Genomic DNA, 18,049 nt, shown 5'->3' with positions numbered 1-18,049 from the left:
TGTGTGTACACTGATATGTTTGTATATTCATTCGTTTATATATTTATGTACCGTTAAGTGTTTAGGTAGAGTGTACGTTTATATGTACTCGTATGTACTGTATGTATTTATGACTGCGTGTCCTTACCTGTGCATGTGTGTGTGCATTTTCATGTACCGGGTATAGTTGTTAATTAAATTATGTTCGTGCGATTCTGAAAAGCGAAACGAGATTGAATCCGTTTATGTGTTGTTGATTAATTTAGTGAGATCTCATTAGTTTCTGGTAAATTTTGCAGGTAAACTGAACTGTAAACGGCTTCAGTTTGGTGACGTCATGTTTTATATATTCAGCAGAGGACACGCTGGTCAAAGTGGGTTGGTTATATATATACATCGTAAACCCTTCAGTATCAGGGGTTCTCCCAAGCCATATATAATTGACTGGTGACAACAAGAACAATAAAAAAATAAAAAAACATTGAAGGAGTTACCTGCAACCGTATAGCCATCAGCAAAAGTTAGTCCGCTACCAGTACTATCTTCTGCCCCTCACACTGTACATTCAACAGGCAATTTCTTTCCTTCACATACTGTTTTATGTGCTTCGTATTACCATCACAGGAGAATAGCTCTTGTAGCACCCTCCACTGCATACTAATGTCAGCGAACTTTTTCTAAAGGCTTAACCTTCATCTACCAGTGTATGTGTGGATAAATTCAGACCTTTGAGGTGGCGAGGTCTCATCTAGCCAGAATTAAATCGTATGGATATCTCAAGCAAATTTTAATGTATAGTAATAAGTCCCTCCCTCCTCTCCATCTGTGTGTGTGTGTGTGTGTGTGTGTGTGTGTGTGTGTGTGTGTGTGTGTGGCGGTGTGTGGGTGACGCAGCTGACACACAGTTCCTTGTGAAAGTGGTAGTAAAAACAAACTTGCGTAATGCTGTAGGCACGCACACACTTAACACACACTCAGGTGCACGTAACACACGCAGACATACGCACACATCCAGACAAACATACATAAATACAGAGAGAGAGAGAGAGAGAGAGAGCATACAGTATAAATACCGGTAAAGCATTTTTAACATTCATTCAATCAGTCATCCAGTCAGTCAGATGGCGAGTGGTTATGCATTGGAACACACACACTTGCTATAATAAACAAACAAACAAACAAGCGCGCATGCATTCCTCCACTTCTACGACGGGCGCGTAGCACCCGTCTAGCAGCAAACTCTCACCCCTTTTCTGTCCAACTCTCTAATGCAAGAGTTAACCGTTACTCCCAGTCCTTCATTTATGCAACAGGTCAACTCTGGAACTGTCTCCCTCTGTCTGTATTTCCTGCTTCCTATGATCTCCAGTCTTTCAAACGCAGTGTGTCCAGGCATCTCGAAATGAATGGATCTTGAATTTGGCTCTCTCTTGTATTTTGTTTTTCTCTTGGAAGGAACAGTTTTGCGGGCTCATGGCCTTTGGTTCCTTCTTCTTCACATAAAACACACACACACACACACACACACACACACACACACACACACACACACACACACACACACACACACACACACACACACACACACACACACACACACACACACACACACACTGTTCCTGGTAATTTCCCGTTAAGAGGTTAACGTCGGTGTTTACAAGCAAATAGGTGCTCTCTCTCTCTCTCTCTCTCTCTCTCTCTCTCTCTCTCTCTCTCTCTCTCACACACACACCTTATTTTACACTTCTGTGCATACATACTCTCCTTTCGATCTATCAACCTCTCCAGTTTTCATTACTTTTTTCTTTCATTCTTCTTCATTCTCTCCCATCCCATCCCCTTCCCCTTCCTTCCCTTCTCTCCCCTCCCCTCCCCTTCCATTCCCTTCCATTCATCACACATTGATAGACTATTTTTTTTTTTCCCAGAACGACAAAGGAAAATGCAAGGTTTTGAAAGGTCATCTGAAATGGATATATATATATATATATATATATATATAAACTTACCAATGATTTGAGAATCCTCCCAAGGCAAGAGAGACGTTGAGCGCCGGTGTATTTCATAGGACTTCATGGATTAATAGAGGACCAAAGCAAAACCTGGTAGGCCTTGGAATGCTGTTTTTACACTGATTGTTCGTAGTTCGATAGAGAACAAAGAAGAAATAGAAATAGTCTGAGCACTTGAAGATTACACCGGAGATAAGATATTGGCGCTAATTAGGTGGTGGGAAATAGCTGAGTGTGGGTGGCAGGATGGGAGGCAGGGGAAGGAGGGTGGATGAGAAAGAGTAAGAGAGGTAGAGGGAGGAGTGGAGGGACGGTTGAAAGCAAGGAAGAATGGAGGGAAGGAGGGAGAGAGGAACTGAAGGAAGCGTGGTGGGAAGGAGGGAGAAGGATTTGAATGAATCAGAAGGAAGGCGGTAAGAGAAAAAGAAGGAGGGAGAAGGGAAATTGTGGAGGTGGGAGAGAGAGAGAGAGAGAGAGAGAGAGAGAGAGAGAGAGAGAGAGAGAGGTTGAAAAGATGTATAAGCATATGATGGATGGATGGATGGGTGGACGGATGGAGAAGGAGAGGAAGAAATAGTCCACTTCCAGGCCGCTTGTTATGAAGTTGTTTGAAGTTGTTTGTAACTGTAATGTCCGTTCCGTGAGTGAAAGGTAAGAATAACAAGACTGGATTGGTAGGGCAGGAAATAGCCTGTGTGTGGGAGGGAAGGAGGGAAAAATGAGAGTGAGGGAGGGAAGAAGGAAGTGAAGGGAGATAAGGAATGGAGTAAGGAAGAGTTGGGGGATAGGGAGGGAGAGACAGGAGGAAGGGAGGTTGGGGGGAAAGGAACGAGGAATATGAAGAAGTGTGAGAGAATTAGAGGAAAGGAGGCAAATGAGTAGAGGGAGGCAAGATGGGGAAGGTAGAGAACATCTAAGGAAGGGAGGGAAATGCGCGAGGAGTAGGAGAAAGTTAGAGTTTAAAGCACGGAGGGAGAAATGGAAAGGAAGGAGGCAGAATGAGAGGAAGGAAGGGAGAGAAAGAAGGAGGAAGGAAGGGAGGGAGAATGAGGGAAGGAAGGACGATTTAGGTAAGGGAGGGAGGGAACCGGGGATAGAGCAGTAAAAGAGAGAATGGGAGAGAATTGGATTGATTGATTGATTGATTGATTGATAATTTTATTGAGATAAAAATAAAATTACATTGATATTTACATTAACTTAAAGGGATGAGGGTGCATACGCAGTCTCCACTCCGTCTAACTTGATTATAATTGGTTCTACACATAGTAAACTCTATTATTTGTACATTTTGCGTTTGCACTAGTAATTGTTTCATTGATTTATACGATCCTGCCCATAGGCAAAGACTACTTTTACCACATACATTACAATTTGGTGATTTAATCAGTAGGCCAAGAGGAGGGAGGCAGGGAGGGAAAATGAGGAATAAGGATGGAAGGAAGAGGAGGAAGAGGAGTAAAGGATAATGAATAAGGAAGAGATGGAAATACATGGAGCACTTTAAGATAACACTGAAGATAAGGTAATGGTGGTAATTAGGGAGGGGGGGGGAAATAAGTGAGGAGAGAGAGAGAGAGAGAGAGAGAGAGAGAGAGATTCGTGGAACAAAGATATAGGCAAATATTTAAAATTGTGGAAACCCAAGGCAAATATTTAAAATTGCGGAAACAGCGCATGCGGGCGCACACATTTACAGGAATGCACTCACTCGCACTCACTCACTCACTCGCTCACTCACTCACTCGCTCACTCACTCACTCGCTCACTCACTCACTCACTCGCTCACTCACTCACTTGCCCATCCGGGCACGCTCCTACAACACACACACACATACACCCGCGTGCGTGGAGGGAAATACCTCTGAGTGAGAAGGAATGTGGAAGGGAGGGAAAGTGGGTGGAGGGGAAGGAGGAAAACATGTGAGGGGGAGGGGAAGGGAGGAGAGTTATGAACGATAGGATGAATGAAAGGAAAGAGGGTGGGTGAGGGGGGTAAGGGATGAAGGGAGAAAATGAGGGAGGGAGGGTGAGGGGTAGGAAAGGGATGGCAAGAGGGAGGGAGGGAGGGAAAAGCCAGTGAGCAGAAGACTGGAAGGGGCAAGTGAGAGGAAGAGGATGAGGGGGGAGTGAGACGAGAGATGGAAAAAGAGGGACGAAGGGAGGGGAATAACTGTGAGTGACTGAGAAGAAGGGGAATGAACTAGACAGAGAGGGTGGAAGGGGGATGCTGAGGGTGGTTAGGGTATAGTGATCATCTAGTCACACAGGGGTAAGCGACGGGTCACTCACCTCATATATTACCCCCAGGGAGGGTGAGGGGAAAGAGTACATCCCCAGTATCCCTACTTGTCGTAAGAGGCGACTTAAAGGGGCCTTTTTGTTTCAAGTCTTTCTCCTTACTGTCCTCTTCTTCTCTTGTGTCCTACCCCCCCCTACTCTTGATATTCCCGTGTTTCTTCTGGCCTTTATTTTTCGTCTACTCCCACAGCGCCATATAGCTGTATAATGGCATGATGATAATTCTTCAGTATTCCTTCCTTATTCACCTAATATATCTGGACTAAATAGCCTAGCCCCGGGCCCCTACTCTCCTGATGGGACGTTGAAGAATTCGGTAATAGATAGATTATGTATTTGGATTTCCAGAGAGAGGGAGTCAAAGGTCAAAGAATTCCGGAAAAGCCGGCATGTCAGAGATGCCAATAATTCTGGTCAGTTTGTTTTCCTGTGACGGAACTAGGTCACTGCCACAACTATAAATACTGTTATGGGTGCATGAAACTAAATATACCTGTTTTATAAGGTAAGAATGTGTCTCCTTGATTACCAGTCAAACTTAGTCTCCATTCTGATTACAGCTTGCCATCAGCCGAGTTGATTAGAGCTTAAAGATTTTTGTTATGATCAAGGTAAGTTGGATTATTTTTTCTAATTCGGTATATCGTGTGAAGCATTTTTTTAACTAGAATTTTTAAGGAATTAGTTATTGTTGAATATGGAGCATTTTTAGGGAACATCATATTAATATTTTCGGAATATTCTGTAACATTTAAGAATACCGTACAGAAAAAAAAAAAAAAATCATAACCTGGAGAATTTGTTATACATAATTGCCTTTTTTTCGTAATTTTCTAAACTTGTTACAGTGTGTTCCATATTCTGATTATTTTTATTTTTGTTTTTATTTTTATTTGTGTTTCTTTAAGCATTTGAGGTGTTTTGTTATCTACCGACAAGCACATCAGAACTTGACACATATGATAAGCCGGATTATTGTATGCAGTGTGGGTTTGTCACTTATACGTCAGGTACTGCGGGGAAGTGGAGACTTTGACGCAATCGGGGAATTTTACACACACACACACACACACACACACACACACACACACACACACACACACACACACACACACACACACACACTACTTCTGAGAGATCAAAAGGGTTGGAGGAAGAAAGGGAGCAAAGGGGAGGGAAGAATGAGGAGGGATAGAGGGAGGAGGAAAATGAAGGCAAGGATGGCATGGAAAGAGGGGAATTAAAATAACGAAGAAAAAGGGAAGGGGGAGGAAGGAGTGAGAGGGATGGAAGGAGGAAAGTATGAAGGAAAGAAAGGAGGAGGAGAAGATAAAAAGGAAATAAAACAGGAGCAGCATATTGATCATTTTATAGGCGTTTGTTAGAGGGTAGGTTGAGACTGAGGCGTTTTTTTATGTGAGTCAAATGCTGGAGGAGAGGGGAAGAAGAAGGAATATGGTGGGGGAGATGGGGAGGGGAATCACTTTCACTTCCTCCATCACACTCCCCCTCCTCATGTTCCTTCTCACCCCCAACAATTTCCTTCCCCCATGCCCCTCTGGCCTTCCCTTCTAACCTTATCCTCCTGCCCAGCATCATCTTCCTTTCCCTTCTTTTCCCCATGTCTTTCCTCCCCCTCTCTCTTCTTCACCTTTCCTCCCCTCGCCTGTTCCAGTGTCTGCCCCCCTTTTCTCCCATCCTCCTTTTCTCCCCGCCTCGCCTCTCCTTTCCTATCTCTCCTCCCTGTCTACACCCCTCCCCTTCCCTTCCCTTCTCCTCCCCTCCCCTCTGCCCTTCCGTGCACCACCAGCTTCCCTAATCCTCTCCAGTCCGCTCCATTCGCACCCATTGAAATTTCACTAAAGGAAAGGAGAGAGAGAGAGAGAGCAAGGTTAGGCTCATATATCAGACTGGATAACTGTTATTCCCTTGTCAGTGCATATTACTCTCTCTCTCTCTCTCTCTCTCTCTCTCTCTCTCTCTCTCTCATATTCTGCGCATTTTTATTCATCTTAATCATCGTTTAATCTGTCTTTTTATCTGTCGTATGTCCATCTTTGTACCTGTAAGCTTTGTCTTCGTGCATCCATCCATCTGTCTGTCTATCCATCCATCCATCTATCTGTCTGTCTGTCTGTCTATCTATCTATCTATCTATCTATCTATCTTCCATCCATATGTCTATCTATCTATCTATCTGTCTGTTCCTGTCACTTATTATTACATCTCCATGTATCTGTGTGGAATTTTCCTCTTTCGTTACATGTTCATTTTATAACATCGATAATCCGCTGTTTTGCCTAGCTATATTTTCTCTATAATAGGTAGTTCAGAGAGAGAGAGAGAGAGAGAGAGAGAGAGAGAGACAGACAGACAGACAGACAGACAGAGAGAGATTTCTGTATTTATGTGCATGGAATGAGAGAGAATGAAAGAGGAAACCAGGGAGTGTGTGAGTTACAGTTACGCGGATACACAGACCACACAGACCTTCCTGCTCCCAACAAGGTGATCGGCTGAATCTCTTATGAAAATTTGCTTAGTCAAAGAACTGAAATAAAAGGATAGTTAAAAGAAGCCACACACACACACACACACACACACACACACACACACACACACACACACACACACACACACACACACACACACACACACACACACACACACACACACACACACACACACACACACACAGTCTCTGACCCCATTTAATTGGTCGTCGTGAAAGCAAGAGAGAAAAGGTATCATTAAGCACTTGAGTATCTGAGGGAAATTTCATAGGAACGGAGGAAAGTGTTATTGAGGGTATGATTCATCTTCGATCATCTAATAATAATAATGATGATGATGATAATAATAATAATAATAATAATAATAATAATAACAATAATAATAATGCTGTCATCGTCATCCAAAATCTTTGTGCAACGAAGTGATGGGGTGAGGAAGATTTGTATATTATTACTATTATTATTATTTTTAGAAAATGTAGCGATGCTCAGTTACTGACTCCTTTGATATTCATAGTTCACTCTCTCTCTCTCTCTCTCTCTCTCTCTCTCTGAAATAACGCGTCACTGGGATTCCATGGATATGAGAGCGAATAAAATTTCTCGGACAAAAGTGGATGTATTCTGTTAAGCCGGTAACCGCAGACCCTGTACTAGACCGTTTTAGATACTTTTGAGCACTAGTAAAATTCCAGGGATGATAATTATTTTGCATTTATATCACATGGCGGCATGTACATCACATTGCGTCGCCCATGTGTCCAACAGTTCGTGAGGTGAGTGTTGCGATTTTTTTTTTTTTTTATGTTGCACAAACCTACTCGTATGGCACTAACCTAATGATGTACTGGTGTTATATGTGTAGGGAGCCAACGACAACAATAACATCGACAACAAGAGCAGGAAGATAAACAGGTAAATAGATAGATAGATAGATAGAACTAGTCGCCTGAAGGATTTGTTAAGCCTTCTCAGTTCGCAAGGCCTTTCCTAAATTAGCTGAAATGGAAAGCAAGTGGTCTTCAGATAGAACGAGGTAGTTTGTTTAGGAGAGTTGCGAGGCCTTTTGATAAACGATCTCTTCTAGTGCAAGTAAACTCGGTAGGTGATAAGCAGGTGACTAGATAAATTTCATACTGAGGTCTTCATTGTTTTACTGAATAGGTTAAATTCCTTATGACTGTGACAAGGGTAGTAATTACGGCAATATTACAGGAGTTGGCAGAATAATGCTAATAAAATAATGTTAATAAGTGCACATCATGCCTACTGAGCTTTCATTAAGTAAGTGTACCTGGTAAACAGTTAATGAAAACGGTGTGTGTGTGTGTGTGTGTGTGTGTGTGTGTGTGTGTGTGTGTGTGTGTGTGTGTGTGTGGTGCTGAAAGTTTTTTTTTTTTTTATAGTGAACGGATAACTTATTTTTCCATATATATTGAGAGGTATAAATCTAATTCTCTTTTAACCCTAAGACCAAAGAAGGTTTCACAGTAGCTGGTAAATTCGTCAGTAAATTAGCTAAGTTGATCCCCCGACTTTTAAGGGTTAACTGATTTGTGGTTTCACTGCGAAGACCATCTTACACACTTCCATTTATCAGACAGTCGGATGTAACCTTGCTGCCGTGGTAGAGAGAGAGAGAGAGAATGCCTCCCCTACCTCACGTGCTGACGTCACTCCTCCCCTCCTCCCTGCCAGTGCTATTGACCTCCACACCCAGGTTCTTGTCTCATTAAATCTCTCTCTCTCTCTCTCTCTCTCTCTCTGATGTTGCCATAATTTTTATTACAATAATTAAATTTATAAAGCCATTCCTGTCTTCGCATCCAACTTATGTCGATATCCATTGCCTAATTCTCTCTCTCTCTCTCTCTCCTGTGACTTGCCTTTTTTGTCTGTATTTCACCTTCATTTTCGTACGCCCGTACCTGCCTGTACCTGCCTCACCTCCCCCCTGCCTCACGCCTCTCTCGGCTTCACCTCCCGCCGCCTCCTCATCTCCCCGTCCTCACATCCTTCCCCCCCTCCCCCTCCGCCTGACCTCTCCCTGCCTCTCTCTCCTCCACCTACCTGCTCTCTTCTTTTTTATTCCTCCCACCATGCCATTATTAAAACCTCTTTCATCATCATCATCATCATCATCATCATCGTCGTCGTCGTCGTCGTAGTCTTCATTACCTTCATCTTTACCACCGTCATCATCGTCTCTATCCCTTCTTGTTATTATAATTATCTCAAGTCGCCGTAGGCTTATAACACTGCTTAGCGTTAACAGTTACGGTGCAAAATAAGGCATTAGACTTTTAGAGTTTAAAATGGTCTGTATCTTTTTACTGTTGGATTTATTGTTGTGTGTGTGTTGCTGCGGTTTGGGTTAAGTGTGTTTGCATTTGTGTGTGTGTGTGTGTGTGTGTGTGTGTGTGTGTGTGTGTGTGTGTGTGTGTGTGTGTGTGTGTGTGTGTGTGTGTGTACAGGGTCTAATTGTATGCAGGTTGTGTAGTATATGTTTATGTATGCGTTTGTCTTTATATAGGGTTTCTGTATGTAAGGTCTTTATTTTGGCCATTGACTAGGTAGCCTGTTCTCTGAGGTCTTGCAGCTCTTCACGTAACGGATGGCATGCACCCACACCTTACATGTCACTTCTTTGGCACTGATATCGTGTTACACTGAACTACGTGTGCTTGTCCCATCTCTTTTACGACTGGTGTGATGGTATTAGCGGGGATGTGTTTATATGACGTCGGTTCGTCTAGTACAAAATAATATAAGAAAGTTGGAAGCCCTTCAGTATGATAGCGATTTTTAAAATTTTTGTTATCTCCAGACTTTTATATACCTTTGAATAGAGTTTTCGAAATAGGAGTACATTAGTCTTCACTTATATTCAGCCGTTACGGTACATACATTCATACATAGCCTACATACATACACGAATGCATACACACACAAGTATCATCAGTGTGAGGATGACGTATGGCATTTGACACACGACAGTCTTTACGTATTCTTATGTTTTTAATGGAATAACATTAATGAACAATGCTGACGAGTATTATATGATATGACCTAATTACTGCGATGCGTGAATATCAGGTAATATAGATGAACCTCCGACTCATAGTGATTCTGTGCCAGGTTCATTTGTGGCCAGCTGTGTAAAATGAAATGAAATCGGGTGTTGCCAGCAGAAATACGATGTAAAAGTAGGTCAGTGTGGTTATGGTGTTGACGAAATTTCACTCTCACAGACCGATCTCAGCATCAGTCGGGAATTGATCTTACCACATTTAATTTTCAGTTTTTCCACTACTGTCATCTGGAGAGAGAGAAAGAGAGAGAGAGAGCAGTTCCCAGAGGCTTTGTTTTTACAGGAAAGACAAGGAAAGGGCCTCAGAACTGGGCCATAATAGCCAGGGCGTTGCTTCAGAAATACTTATGATCCAATCCCTGACCTACCGTAACTAAGAACTGTTGTGGTAGGGTGGACGAGGCGAGGAGAGTGCACAATATTGCCACGTCTCTTGTTTTTACTGAATAAAATAAGTCCCGAGTCACGAGAGGGAGATGGTCTTAAGTTCGTCAGTTAATTATGCCCCAGATTCTCGAAGAAGCTTACGATCCGTTCCCTATCATAACTCAGATATCGATTTACTGGAAGAAAAAGAGATGTGGGAGGATTATGCACACCTTTTCCTGACCTTAAAAAACTAGATAAGAAAATAATGAAGAAATAGATCATTAAAATGTTCTTTCGATTCCAAGATTTGTTCATACATTAACAACTAGAGATACAAGAAGCGTCTACACTCTCCTTGTCTTTCCTGCAAAACCCAGGCCAACATAAGAGAGAGAGTATATTGAAATTGTGTGTGTGTGAATCGTAACCAGGCGCCGTATTTATTCATGGATTATAACCAATTTGCCGGATAGGCAAGTCTCCAAACCAGGTCATTATTATCAGAAATGGCTTTCTTTTGCCTTGTATTTTCGTGTTGATATTCACTTCTTTAGCTGTGAAGTACCAGGTACTTGGTAATTGTGTGAGTGGGGACAGATGTAACAAGCACGGCAAAACTGTGCAGCCAGACTTCCACAGCAAGATATTCCATGAAACCTAGAGACTCACAACAAACCTAAATAACATCATAGACAGCTTGAGGTATCTGTAACAATATCATAGTTAGCCCTAAAGCTGTATTCTTTAATGCACCTGGACGCTGTCACCACCACACCCACCATCGCTACTGCCGCCGGAAAAAAGACGGAAATCTCAACCAAATTAAGGTGGATGAACTGTACTTACAACACAGACAAGGCACCTCGCTTTGATGACGTTAATTATATTCTTGTTTGCTGCCCTCAGACGATTATATTTAGCTTAGGAGAAACTCTTTGAAATGCAAGAGTTAGATACAGCCTTCATCAACACCTTCAGGATAAGACTGAAGGTAGGAGGAACATACTTAAAAGGGCATCTCCGTGGTGAAGAGGTTAAATGCCCCAAATAGTACCGTACCTGGCCTTGCTGTACCGGATTCCGACATGCGATTTCATGGTGGAAGATGATTTGAGTGTGTGTGTGTGTGTGTGTGTGTGTGTGTGTGTGTGTGTGTGTGTGTGTGTGTGTGTGTGTGTTTTGTGACTTTATGATTATGTATTTTTGTGGTATGTGTGTGTGTGTGTGTGTGTGTGTGTGTGTGTGTGTGTGAGAGAGAGAGAGAGAGAGAGAGAGAGAGAGAGAGAGAGAGAGAGAGAGAGAGAGAGAGAGGAGCCCTGCCGTCCCCCTTCCCGTACCATAGCTGCATGAAGGACGCTAACACACTACACCGAGTCCTAGTGGTACTCATGGGACTCAGTATGGGTGGTTAGATCAAGTGGCAGGGCAGGGCAAGTAAAGGGGGCAGGGCAGAGGGGGTGGAAGAGTAGGGCAAGGAAGGGAGCAGGGCTGGGGAGAGTGGAAGGGCAGAGCAGGTTAGGACAGGGGAAGAGCAGGGCAGGGCAGGGAAAATAATGGGGAAGGGAAGGGAAGGACAGGACAGGCAGGGAATATAATGGGGTAGGGCAGGGAAGGGAAGGACAGGGTAGGGCAGGTCACCAGGTTGCATAATATCAGGACAGGATTTGAGATTGCCTTCCTCTTTTTTCCCATAGTTCATGTTTTTATTTTTTACTCTTCATTTTCTCTCCAACCTTCGCCTTGTTACCTTTTTCTTGTCCTTTCAGTCCTTCGTGCTTTTCTTCTTTCCCTGTGTCTCTCCCTCCAGAAGTAAGGACGAAGATTTATTAGAGAGAAAGAAATGGAGAGGGATAGCATTTATATTGATTAATTTCCACTTCCTTGCCTCAGTTTTTGGAGTTTTTGTTTTATATTGCATTTATTTGTTGATTGTTACTTTTTTATATTAGTTCCCCCTTTTCAATCACTCTTCTTCCCATTTTCTTTCTTTTCTTTTACTTCCGGTTTCTTCATTCTTTTATCTTCTGTCCTTCTTCCGTCATTCATTCATTCATTCTTCCCATCGTTCATTCATCCTTCCCTCCTGTCATTCATTCACTCCTTCTTTCTCCCATCATGCAGTCATTCCTCCCTCCCATCATTCAGTCTTTCCTCCCTCCCTTCCATCATTCATTCCTCCCTCCCTCCCATCATTCATTCCTCCCTCCCTTCCTTTATTCATTCCTCCCTCCTTCCCTTTCTCCCATCATTCATTCATCACATCATTCATTCTTTCATCCATCCCATCATTCCTTCCTCCCTTCCTCCCATCATTCAGTCATTCCTTCCTCCCTTCCATCATTCATTCCTCCTTTCCTCTCAGCCTCCCATCCTAAGCATCACATACCACACAGAATCCCAGCGGTGTGTTTTGGGCCCTTCTCGTCACCCTCGGCGGCTCCCCAACACCTCATTCTTATAATTTTCTTTCTGCGTATAGCCGTTATAAATCCCGCGTGTGTTATGTAGGTCTGTTGGTATACGCATTTTACTCCACTCTGGCCTAAAATTGCCATCGCTCCCTCTTGAATGCTAAGTTGTAACCATAGATGATTAACACTAGAATATGACCCCGTTCACGAAGAAGTGTTATGAAGAGTGTTTAGGGAAGCAACACTGTCTTTTTCTTCTACTGGACTATGTTGAATAACCAGTAGAAAGACGAAAAGCTGGGCCAGGTTAGAAAAGAATGTGGTAACGAGACAAATAATACTGCTGCAAGAGTATTAAGTGCAATAAGCAAAGTATATAAGTCGCTAAGGAAGAGGTGCAAGTAATCGTCCTGAGCTGCTATAGTCGGATTGTTTTCATCTACAGTCTGACAAATCTAAACATAGGGTTTGGGTGGAGTCACCCCCTCCCTACACTATTGCCATGTTTCCTAACCCTACGATGTATAACGCCTGTGGTTTGTGTAGTAGGAATGATACATAAACATAACTCATACTAATATAACTGTAATGAAAGTGCTGACATGTATCAAGGAAGAATAAAACTATTCTGCCTACTATATTATACGATAATAGAGAAACGTGGCATAAAAATTTGGCAGTGTTGCTCTAAAAATATTCTAATTATTATTTACTTCCCCAACACTTCTAACATTGCTAATTAATTTAGCAAGTATAATTGCAAGAAAATTTGAAGGGATAAAAGTGGGAAGAGGCGATCCTTTCATAATTAAAATAAATATATCAAACAGCTCTGGGGTGGCAGCACTCACGCGACACGTGTTTGTGTGTACGCTATGGGAGGTCACCAACCCCCTACAGGATTTAGGCCTATTGGGGAAACCTCTATAAAAAAAACGCGCCGTGACTTTTACCTCAAGGGTGGTGCGGAAATAAAGTCAAAATTATAATCCATACATAAAAATGGAAGTAAAAAACCATGGATGACACATAACAAAATCTAGCGAGAGAGAGAGAGAGAGAGAGAGAGAGAGAGAAATAATAATAATAATAATAATAAAACTTTATTTCCACTAAACAGTGGGTATTCTTATACATTATACAGTAGTACAGCATACAGTATGAAAGTTCTATACACAATATAATACAAGTTGATACATATGGTGGAGAATAGTGACAGAGAGGTAAATGGTTTAAAAGGTGTGGGGATACTTAGGTTAAAAATAGATCAATTAAGGGATTTAGGAACGAAGGCAGAGGGAAGGATTAAGACAGATGGGATTGTAAGATTAGGGAGTTTGAGCAATAGGGTAGAATGTATGCTCTCAATAAAAGTATAGCAATTATCAACGGCTAATTATTATACAGGTGTTGATGGTGGGGGTCTATATTTATAGGAGGTGTTGGTGGTGGAGGTATAGCGGGTGTTGTTGATGGGGGTGTTGTTGGGGGTAGGGGTATAGGGGGTGTTGTTGGGGGTAGGGGTATAGGGGGTATTAGAAAAACGGAGATCACAAGAGGGAAACAGTGTCAAGGTCATCGCTGATGGAGAGGTCAGCTCGGAAACGTGGCAACAGTGCAGGGAGGGGGTGACTCCACCAAAACCCTACGTTTAGATTTGTCAGACTAACAGTACCGAAACATTCTTGTATCTTGAATACAGTGTCGTGGCAGCATGAAATTCGATCAGCCCTGAGGTAGGAATGAGTCTCCTTGGTCACTAGTCAAATCAACCCTCCAGGCTGACTACACTTGGCCATCATCTGAGCTGGAAGGAGTTGCGGATCTGTCAGGGGAAATAAACTGACTGTAGTACCCTCCCCCCTTTTTTTTTGTACCGGTATATTTTTGTATCTGCTGCGTTAATATATTCTTTTTGTTAGTTTTATGCAGTTCATGTTGCTGTTAGAAACATAGTGGTATAAATAACTTGTAAGACATGTGCAAACTAAAAATATATGCAAGCTAAATCATCAAGCAAGAGGTGGTACAAAGCCTCATGTGCCGCCTAGAATGCGGCCACAGGTCACTGCAGGCACGTCTTACAAGATAGCAGGGCAGGGCGGGTCACGGGGTCAGGGATCACCAGGACACGTCACCAAGAGAGGGCATGGGGGTGGGGTGGGGATGTGGAAAGATTTGGGTGTGTTGGAGTTGAATTAGTCTATCTTTCATTTAGTCTTTCTTTGATTTCTGTACTTATTCATTTATTAGCTCACTTTGGTTCATTCAGTACATTTATTATCATCATATTTTCTCGGTTATTTTCCTTTCCGTTCCGATCTTTCTTCCTTTCCAGTCCCACCCCCTTTTTCATCCATCCTTCCTTTCTTTCCATTCCTCCCTCCCTTTCTTTCTGTCTTCCTTCCTTCCTTCTCTCTTTCCTCAGTTTCACCGTTTCTTTCCTTGATTATATATATATATATTTATATATATATATATATCCCCCTGGGGAAGGGGGGATAGAATACTTCCCCAGTATTCCCTGCTTGTCGTAAGAGGCGACTAAAAGGGACACTTTTATCTACATTCTTTTTGCTCTCTTTCTTTCCCTTGTACTTTGTCTGTCCAAACCCTCTGCATTTTACATTCATATAGTTAATTTCCTCTCTCCACTGTCGGGTTCCTGCAGTCACTGGCATTGGCTCCAGGGTAAAATATTTTACTGCCTAAGAAATCTTGATGAACTCTGGTGACGAGGCAATGGCCCTCAGTTCCGTGCAGCCCTTAAGTGGGCAGGGGGTGCTAAGAATCCCACGGTGTAAAAATAAGTTCATAAATCCAAAAAGAACCTTAAGAATAGGAAACTGGAATGTTCGAACTCTCAATCAGGCTGGTAAAATGGAAGAACTTATTTCAGTGTTCAAGGAATACAAGATGGATATTTGTGCTCTTACAGAAACGAGGTTGCTTGGAGTTGATAAAATGAATTTGGAAGATGGTATTACTTTGTTGGTTTCTGGTAGGACTGATGGAAATCATTACCAAGGAGTAGGCTTACTGCTGAGTAGAGATGCTTGCAAGGCACTATGTGAGTTTGAACCAATTAATGAGCGCTTGCTTTATGCTCGCTTAAAATCTGACCATGGTAATATCAGTATGGTTGTAGGGTACGCTCCGACAAATGAGGCTGCTGATGAAATGAAGGATGACTTTTATGAGAAGCTGCAGGATGTAGTGAATAGAGTGGCAAGACATGATGTGTTAGTTTGCATTGGTGATTTTAATGCGATTGTTGGCAGTAGTAGGGATGGCTTTGAAGATTGTATGGGTAAGGAGGGTGTTGGTATAAGAAACGAAAATGGGCTGTGAATTGCAAGCTTTTGTTTGGCAAATGACCTTATAATTGGTGGAACTATCTTTGAGCATAGAAAAATACATAAGACTACTTGGATTTCACCATGTGGTAAATATTGTAACCAGATTGACCACATTGCAATTAGCAGAAGGCATAGGAGTTATTTGCAAGATGTTTGCGTAAGGAGGGGAGCAGATATAGGTAGTGATCATCAACTTGTTGTGTCAAAGATTAAAATAAAACTTAAGAGAAACGTTAATGGTAATTGTACAGGAGGTAATAATTATGATTTTGATGAGCTGAGAAGTGATGAAAGCACGAGGGAAAAGTTTCGGTGCGAATGTAGAAACAGGTTTCAAGTCCTGCAGACTTTGATGGAATCTGAAGACAATGATATTAATCAAATGTGGAGAGAGGTAAAAGAGGATTTGCATGAGGGTGCTAAGGTTACTATTAAGAAAAAGGGAAAAGCGAGAAGGAAAAAGTGGATGTCAGATGAAACATGGAATGTAATTCAGAAAAGGAAAGAGGCTAAGTTAAGGAGTGAAGAACAACATGTTGATGGCCAGGTAGTTGAAGTACTTAGAGCAAAGTACTGGAGTTTACATTCTGAAGTAAAAAGACTCGTTAGACGTGATAGGAGGAGACTATACGATGAAAAGGCGACAGATACAGAAATTAAATTAAGTAAAAATGACGGTCAGAGCACAAGAGTAGCGTATCAGGCCATAAAGGAGTTAACTGGGACTGAAAGGAGAAGGAAGGCAATACCTGTACGAGATAGAAATGGTAATTTGATGACTAAAGATTTGGATATAAAAGGAAGATGGAAAGAGCACTTTGAATCTGTTCTAAATAGACCAATCCCAGCTGAAGAGGACATTTTGCCAGCCGAGAGAGATCTGCAGATAGAAACAGGGGATATAACTTTGGAAGAGGTAGCAAAATCTATAAAGGAGTTAAAGAATTTTAAGGCTCCAGGTGAGGATGGAATATTCCCTGAAATGCTTAAGGTGGAAAATGACGAGTTGATGAATGCGCTTTTGAAACTTTTTAATGTGGCTTGGGATAATGGTGGAATTCCAGAAGAGTGGAAGAATGGAGTGATTATAAAAATACCAAAAAAGGGAGATTTAAGTGTGTGTGGCAACTGGGGGGGGGGGATAACTTTGACACCTGTAGTTGCAAAAGTCTTTTCCAAAATCTTGTTGAACAGAATAGAGCCAGTAATTGATAAAATTTTAAGAGAAGAACAAGCGGGATTTAGAAAGGGTCGAGGTTGTAATGATCAGATTTTTATTGTAAGGCATCTAATGCAACAAGCTAATGAGATGAAAATGCCACTTAACATGTGTTTTGTGGATTTTGAAAAGGCGTTTGATAGTGTTTCACGTGGAGCTATGTTGAAAATTATGAGATTCTATGGTATACCAGAAAAGTTTGTAAATATTATTAGAAGCCTGCATGAAGGTACTTTTTGTAAGGTAATGGTGGGTGGTTCTTTGAGTGATCCATTTCAAGTTAGGTCAGGAGTGATTCAAGGAGGAGTTCTTTCGCCATTGTTGTTTGTTTTGGTTATGGATTATGTTATGAAAAAGGTTGTAAGGAGAACAGGTGCAGGAATTAACTGGAAAGAAAATAAGAAGCTGATGGATTTGGACTATGCTGATGATATTGTACTGATTTGCGGAAGTATTTACGAGATGCAGAGGGTGCTCGATTGTCTGGTGGAGGAAGGAGAAAAAGTGGGATTGGTAATAAATTGTGGAAAGACTGAAATTATTAATATGAACGTGGAGAACCAAATTGATTGTGTAATTGGGAATAATGTGGTGAAGAATGTAGAAAACTTTAAATATCTGGGAACGATTGTATCATCTAATGGATCATTAAACAATGAAATTGAGGAGAGGATTAGACAGGCTTGGCGAGCTGTTGGAATGTTGAAATCTGTTTGGAATAATAATATGCTTTCGGTACATACTAAAGTGAAAATTTACAAGTCCATGGTTAGACCAATTTTAATTTACGGGCAT

Source organism: Coenobita brevimanus, chromosome 51, assembly GCF_032717465.1.
Source record: "Coenobita brevimanus isolate Jiangsu-jjx chromosome 51, ASM3271746v2, whole genome shotgun sequence".
Classification (NCBI taxonomy): domain Eukaryota; kingdom Metazoa; phylum Arthropoda; class Malacostraca; order Decapoda; family Coenobitidae; genus Coenobita; species Coenobita brevimanus.
This window is presented reverse-complemented; position numbering follows the sequence as displayed.